Source organism: Paramormyrops kingsleyae, chromosome 17 (genome assembly GCF_048594095.1).
Source record: "Paramormyrops kingsleyae isolate MSU_618 chromosome 17, PKINGS_0.4, whole genome shotgun sequence".
Lineage (NCBI taxonomy): Eukaryota > Metazoa > Chordata > Actinopteri > Osteoglossiformes > Mormyridae > Paramormyrops > Paramormyrops kingsleyae.
The window spans coordinates 24,559,079-24,567,195 of NC_132813.1; the positions used below are offsets into that span (position 1 = coordinate 24,559,079).

Consider the following 8,117-nt stretch of genomic DNA (forward strand, 5'->3'; position numbering starts at 1 on the left):
CTACTAACACTGCCCTCAAGTGGTTTGGAGTATATCAATATGATAAATAAATAGGAAATGGAGTTAAATTTACAGTCCTCAAATGTGGACGTTGTGCATGAAAGGGCTAGACTATCAGCATATATAAGCAATCAAATGAAGTCTAAATTGGTGTCACCCACTTATTCAGCTCTTGAGCAAAATTGAACTTGTTTTAAATACTCTGTGGTAACTCAATAGTAACAATGACTGGGGTAATCAAATCCTGCTCATAGAAACCTAATTCACACCATCATAAGGTGAAAGAATTGATATGATATTTGATCCAGTTAAATGGCCAAATGATACCTGATATGATACGCTTTAACAAAAGCAGCAGTAGGGACATGTGCAGTGTCAACAAATCACACTGTCATGTACTGTTCCCAGTTTTACAATCAAGATCAAACCAAGGTAAAGAAAAGTATCCTTTAATACAACCTGCTTATATTTGCATTATACAGTATATGTATCTTTTCTCGTTCACCACTTCTGCAAATTCTTAACATGATAGTAACTCACAGTACTTAACAGATGTATTATTCATGGTAGGGGTCAGCTCATATATCTATAGATAATTACTAAATGCAGTTTCCATAGGTATACACTATACACTAATTTGGTGTTCTAAAGGCAGTTACCATACACAATATGCCAAAAGTACTTATGGTTAGGGTAGTATTTCTGACAATCATAAAAGATACAAATGACTTCCCTTTCAGTCCATGCTTTGTATCTGTTTGTCATGGTGATACAGTAGCCGTGAGTTTGTATGTCTAATGTCTATGTGGATGTGTAGTGGGATGCTGGCTTTAAGCACTGCTTATTAGGATTCATAAGACTGTACATACAGCAATGGTTGACATTTGATTCACTGACCATATGTTGGGGTGGACCTGCAGGTAGGAAATATGATGTACACAAACTTCTAATTATCTACTTGAAGTTATTCTAAAACTGATAGAGTTGTTATATGGGTCAAATCAGTTATAGATATAATTGTCCGCCTTTATTTATGACTGATATTTTAGTTTTTAATTTATTTTTTGTTAATTTAGATAACTTTTATGTTTTAGCATAAAGATGATTGCCAGGATGCCTGGACTTTAATTTAGGGCCACAGTTCTGCTGTGAAAGGCAATGATTCTCCAAGACACCAATTCAAATTATTTTTCAGGTTATGTGAATATTAATTTAGTGAAGCAGTAATAGTTTGCTATGTGGGTTCTGTTATTTGAACTATTTAATTTGTCTTACCTTTAGATGTAAAAAGTTTGACGTCTACCTTGTGATCAAGGGAATGTGTAAATTTTGGTGGCTTATTTGATTTGGGAAAAAAATCTAAATGATGGAACTAAAGACGTTAGGTGTAATTTATTTCACACCGTTGCTGAATAATTTAATTAGAAGGTAAGTCATTTAAATCATTCTTGGACGGCATCAAAATAATTGCAATGCATGTATGGAAACTGGAAACAATCTTTTGACATTTACTTGTGTACTTAGAATAAAATTGATACACTGAAAGAAAATAGACACTCACAAAGAGTAATTGTTTTGCTTGGTAATTTGAGACATGCAAGATGAATCTTCTCTCCCTGTTAAATGCCAGTGTTATTTTCAGTTGTAATGAGATGCAAATGCATGCTGAGGAGATCATCCTTTTTAACCATGGATAAGCACCTGGGACAATGAAACAAAATGGACCAGTGGTTAGGGCTGGACTGTATATCAAATGTATACAGTGTATCAATATATTTTCAAAAAGAGATATAGGATGACTCATTGTTGTTTATTTTAATACACTTTTATCATGTGTTAACATAACGGCTCTATACATACATAAGAGTTCAATATTATTCATTTCCGGTGTCACAACATTAAACAACGCACAACCCAAATGCAGGCTGCTTTCAGACATTGTTTACTGAGGCAAACAGGGCAGGGTATTAGATGCAGCAGTCACAGATATACAAGGAAGAGATGGCGCCGGTGTGTGTGGCGTGCCGTCTATTTCTGCCAATGTTGTGTCCTTTTATGTTATTAATTTTGTTTGTGACTTCAAATGTCAACTCTTTGCTGGTTTACGATTGCCCAACTCTACATTTACATTTTGATGGACAAAAGCCCCTGCCCCCGATTTTTTCTGGGATTCCCACTCACTTATTCCGGGCCCAGGCCTTACCTGTCTGGCGTAAACGCACTCGTCGTCGGGGTAAACGAGGCGGTCGGCTGGTGAGGTTGAAGGCTTGGGTGGGACACTCTTCTATGGCTTCTTTTAATAATTATGGATCGGCACAGCGTTTGTTTGTTGCGCAGCGCTATCTGGACCCTGTCGACGCCTGGCTGGTACCTGTCATCGGCTCGGATGATATTTTCCTGCACAGGGATCCTTCTTCTCCTCGTCTTCGTTGGCGCAGAGTAAATTTGGGTAACCTACGGCTTCTGAGTCGTGCTCCCAGGGAGGCTACCCTTGTGGAAAAATAGTATACCATTAATATACTTAGGCACACCCTATTTAAAGAATACTTCTATCAGACTTTTTTGACCCAACTTTAAGTATAATTAATATACTAAAGTTGTGATAATGATATTAATTTAATACCTTAAAAATATATTCAGTGTATTGACTTCATACTTTTTTGACCCAGCTTATTTCATACTTAAATATACTTTAAATAGATTTAATGTAATGTACTTTTAAACATACTTGTAAGATGCTGAAAATATATTGCCCATATACTATTTACATGATATGTAAGCATTAATAGTTTAATTTTACTGCGGTTTAAATGCACATATAGTACATTAAAAGCTAGTAGTGAGTTGTTACATGCCATAAAAGGATCATACTTTAAATATACTACAACCATTAAGTAAGCATATTACTATGGAAAAGTTATTCTGTTAAAACTGGGAAGAAAATATGAGACAACATTAACAAAAGTTTTTTTTATTATGTGCATCAACCACAACATATAAATCAAAACAACAAAAGAACAATCAGCATCAACACTTTACTTACTGTTTTTTTGTTTTGCAAAGCTCTCGTTATTGCACTTTCTCCTCAAAATATTCTTCACCTCTTGGGCAGAGGTCCCTGGGAATTGTGCAATGATGCAATCTGTTGAGAAAATTTCAGATCAGTTTTACTGAACCAGACAAATGTTGAGCATTAAATCAAGAGTTTCAAATGAAGGCAAACCAAAAATATGAAATCTCATCTGCAAAATCTGTGTGTACACAGGTCACCCTTTGTTCACAATCAGTCCCCTAATTAGAGTTGCAATAGTAACTTGCACACACAAAAGGGATTTCTGGACATCACTTCCCTAACATCTGGATAATGTATTTCCACACATCATTGGAGCTATCAGGAGCACTGAGTTTGGTTGAGATCCCTCTCTTTTCACATTTACAGAGCTTTTCCAAATTTTCAGTGTCATGGAACTGATATGATTGTGAATAGATTTGTTTTACTAAGACTTCACGGAAATGCAAACTTTACAAAAACTACAATAGGCAACTTGCCTAAATTGTGCACAAGACATACCTATTAATGCCTCAACCTTTTCAGGGTCTAGCTGGTCTTTCTCTGGCAGGTCCTTATGATTGCTTGCATGCTTCCCTGTGATCGATGAGGATGCCAATGTCTCCTTCCCGAAAAGCAGTAGTGCCAGCTCTTGTGTATAAAGTGACATCCTGGTTTTGCTCAAACGACCAAAGAGCCTTTTCTGGACTTGAATGTTGGAGTTAGGCAATGTTACCTGAAAGCAAAATGTTATGCTTAATTTTTCTTTATGATTAACTTCCTTTTAGTCATGTACTTCAGACCTACAATCCCATGTCCAACAAAGGTTAAGATGCTGTGTAAAGCAAAATATGGGTACCCTATCTATGTGCTAATATTGTGCTTATTAACAATATTTCCCATCTTTAGAACTTATCATGTAAGGTTAGCCAAACTTTATTATAACCATTAATGTCTTGAAAAGCCTGAATGAGAAATAATACAAAAATTACCCAGTTGCCATTTTTACTCATTTAATGCAATGTACAAACAATTACACTTGTTTGATGTTTATTAATTTTATCAGTTGATGTAAATGTTTATTTAATTTTGTTTCATTGGTACAGAACTAATACCAATCTACCATGCCAGGAACTGTACCAAACTGAAAGTTCTGGTACTGAACCAACCACAGAATACACAATAGTAGCAACAGCATTTGTGAGTATTTATCATTGTGAACACACCACAATAAAACATGACCTCTGTATTTAACCCATCCATGTAGGAGCAGTGGGGCATGCAGCTACACCAGCAGTGATGTGGGACGATACCTTGCTCAGGGGTACCTCAGTGACACATTACTGGCCTAGGAATTGAACCAGCAACCTGTGATCACAAGAACAACTCCCTAACCATTAGGCTACCACTGCCCACCACCAATTGGTGTGAGGCAAAGAGTGTTTCTGTTCTTTCAGCGTCCTGCTCACCTCATCTGGATAATTATGTGGATAACCTTAGCTGAACATTATGTAGAAGTGGGCTGTGCTCTTTGAAATCTAATTACCTAGCTGGGCAGCCCTAATCTAATACACCCAATGCAACAAACAAGGATAGCAATATACACTGAAAGTTAGTTAAATAAATAATTCAGTTTTTAAAATATGGCAATAACATGAGTTAGATGCAGTTATTGCCTATTTTGTAAGGAACTATTAAAGGTCATCTGCAAAATGTAACAAAATAATTACAAGAAAAGGCTTAATACCATGACTGGTGAACTTGCTGAAACTGGTGTATCAGAGCTTGAAGGTCCTGCTGATTCGCTGCTTGGAGTGTTCCAGGGGGGTGGTGAGCCCATGTGGCCAGCCAATGGCAATTTTGACACTACATCCTTTAGGGATTTGACAATTGCAGGTATCTCTGAAGAGAAATGGTATTTTGCAATGTTTTGGTTAGTGCTGTGTATGAAGGTAAATATTTCATTTAAATGCATAGATTTAATGTAAAGTGATATGCTTTTTCATAAATATGCTACTGAATATGCATAACTTTGAGCATCACCAACAACACTTTGGCCTTCTGCAGTAACAATACAAAATTATTGGATGATTTACATTTGAACCATAAAGCCATTTATGAAGAAGCACAATGTTATTTAACACATTTTATTTGCACTTATTTACCTTGAAATAATTTTGTCACACAAACAATAATGGTATTTGTACTCAACACATCTTCTCTACTTAAAAAGGTTTGTCATTGTGTTGACTTGATACTATCCTGCATTACATTTGTGTTTTTTTTATCACTATTAAAATAGTTAATATGCATGTGATGGTTGTATGTAGCATAGAAAACATACCTTTAAGAGCCTTTATGGTCTCTATGTCAAGACAACAGCTGGCACTTTGAGTTGTACTTGGTTTGATGTACAGTAGCCGTCATCCTCTGAATCACTTACCAACTAAAAGAAAAAGAAAAGAAAGCATCAAGTTGTTACCTTCTCAGTCGTCAGACGAGTGCGGGTATCCACAAACGTGCAGAGCCATAGAACTCTGGAAGCATGTTTGGGAAACCCTGGGAGGAAGGCTGCACACTGCACCATATTATTTTATTAATTTTAGTTTATAGATGCAAATTTATAATTTACTGGCAAATAAACTTGTATTTGTATTGAACATGTTTAATTTATAATTCAACAAAATATATCCTTACCAGTCGTTTTGATATACTCCTTTGATGTCGGGCACAGTCATATTCACTTTCTTCAGAATCATAACGGACCTCTGTGGGAATTACAGACCTTTTCTTCTGAATTTCCTTCTTTAGCTTTTCTGCCATTGCAATGGCGGCATCCTTGTTTAGGGTGGGGTTGTTTTCCTATATTCAAATTAAAATGGCCAGGGTTAAAAATGGTTAAAAAAAAATATATATATATATATTTTAGTGCTGGGCAACGATTAAAATCTTTAATCGTAATTAATCGCATGATTTGTCTGATTAATCATGATTAATCGCAATGTTATGCGAAAAATTTATAATAATAATAATAATAATAATTTAATAATAATAATAATTAATTATAATAAAAGTCGTGTTTTGTGCACTTTATTTTAACCCTCTGGGGTCGGCGGTCCCGCCTGACAGAAATTTCGCCAAATCATTTAAATAACACTGCGAGTTTTTGTCATATAAACATTTAAAAAACACCCTCAGAAACCTTGGACGGTCTACTTTTCAAATATATATACTGTAGGTAGAAATTGTTGCCATTTTCAGCAGCAATTCTTGTACCTGTGTCCATGGCTCGGTGTGCTAAGCCTGTCTGCCTGTAATCACAAGATCGCCAGTTCAAACCCATCCTATTTAGAACGTGAATAGCGATCTTCAGCTGAGAGCAGTCCTATACACTCCTGATGCAAGTAAGACAAAGAAAGGTGGTACAGTTTGCCTTTTTTCCTATTTAACCTAATTTAAAAAACTTTAATACTTCCAAAAATGGAAGTTTTGAAAAGAAGACCGATTACAGATTTAGTCAGTGTTTTTTCATGATTCTACATAATGATTTCAGCGAGATATAAACTGAAATACACAAGACAGATACGCGGTTGACGATGCCCTCGTCCCAAGTGTTAATAATAGTCACTGCATCATATTTATCGCTTTCTATATTTATATGGTCACAGTTTCATTTTTCATTCCATCTACCAATAAACTGTGAAAGGGATTTTATTGTTGCTACTTTCTTGCGTTTCAATCAATATTCATTGTGAAAGCCACTGACTTTGAGGAAAAAGAGTGTCACTCCAAAATTCTAACACTTTAGTAACCAAACCACATAAAATTTCAGAATGTCTCTTTCACCTATGTGTAGCCAACCCCTGTGTCTAAGCTTCAGAGCTCAAAAGTCTTACCTAGAAATGTCTACAATGTGATTTTTTACAATTTCTCAGCATGTCTGAAAATAGGTTTTTGAAAAGTATATGTTTAAAGATTTTAACAAAAAATAGAATAATAACATTTTAAGTGGTCTCAGATTATTGGTGCTGAGTTTGTGCTGAATAAAAGTACATGTAACAATGCAGCAGTCTTAGCCCCACCCCAAATGCTCTCATTGATTGAAACGCGTGATGATGCCCATTCCAAGCCAGTACTGATCAACATCCCTCCCCTCCTGTGACCCATGGTTTGTAGGTGTATTCAGAGCAGAGCATGTGAGCGGAGTGGAGCGGTGAGAATTTCCGCTCCACGCTCACGAGGCTGTTGGCTCCGCCCGCTCCTCCGCTCTAATTCGCACTACGCCGCTCCGCTGAACACCGCTCCTCGCTCCACTAAAATTTCCTCCCACTCCAGTCAAATCGCTCCACGCTCGCTCCAATTTAAAAGAGGGACAAATAATCTGCATGCCTTACAAAAGTCACCTTAAACCGAAGCCTTATGTCATAAAGAAATATGAGCAACGGCAACATTGCCAGTCAGAACAGAAAATATTTATTTTTAAGCAACTTATAGGCAACAACGAACAGGTTTGGCAATGGCATTCCACGCAAAAATAGGCTTAAAAATAAAGGAATCAGTGTGCTTAATAGCCTAAAGAATATACAGACACGTTTTAAATTCCTCAATTTTTTTCTGTTGATGCTGCTGCTGAGTCTCTCTATAAAATAAAATTTCACTGACAGCGTTACGTGAAATTTAAAAAATCCTATTAGACCTACTTTGAATGACAAAATGAATTTATTTGATTACCGATCTTTACTTTATAGGCTTTTATACTTTAATTTACTATAGACTTGATATGGTACAACCATTTAAAACTTGCTCGCGTTTTGCTTTGGCTTCCACCTGTTCGTGTAGCACCCTCTCATGTTTCTGAGAAAAGTGATTCCAAAGTGAATCTTTACTCACTGAAACAGTTTCACCACATTATTGTTCTTGCTCTACATTATTGTCATCTATACGTTTGATAAGAATAGTACACTTGTATGATTTATCAGTTTCCTTTGTGAAATACTTTGCGAATTCCATCTCGTTCCAATTTGTGTAACAGTCTTGATAATTGTACAGATGAATTCTGGGTAGATTT

General features: G+C 36.1%; 1 long non-coding RNA gene across 1 annotated transcript; it reads right to left on the bottom strand.

Moving 5' to 3' along the window:
• Positions 1-464: 464 nt before the first annotated feature.
• LOC111833649 (uncharacterized) lies at positions 465-5,963 on the bottom strand. The gene is made up of 7 exons (XR_002835809.2): positions 5,747-5,963; positions 5,394-5,495; positions 4,797-4,951; positions 3,572-3,785; positions 3,044-3,142; positions 2,204-2,490; positions 465-1,701 (listed from the first exon to the last, which is right to left on the bottom strand). It is a non-coding gene; the product is annotated as an uncharacterized lncRNA (long non-coding RNA).
• Between the last annotated feature and the right edge of the window lie 2,154 nt (positions 5,964-8,117).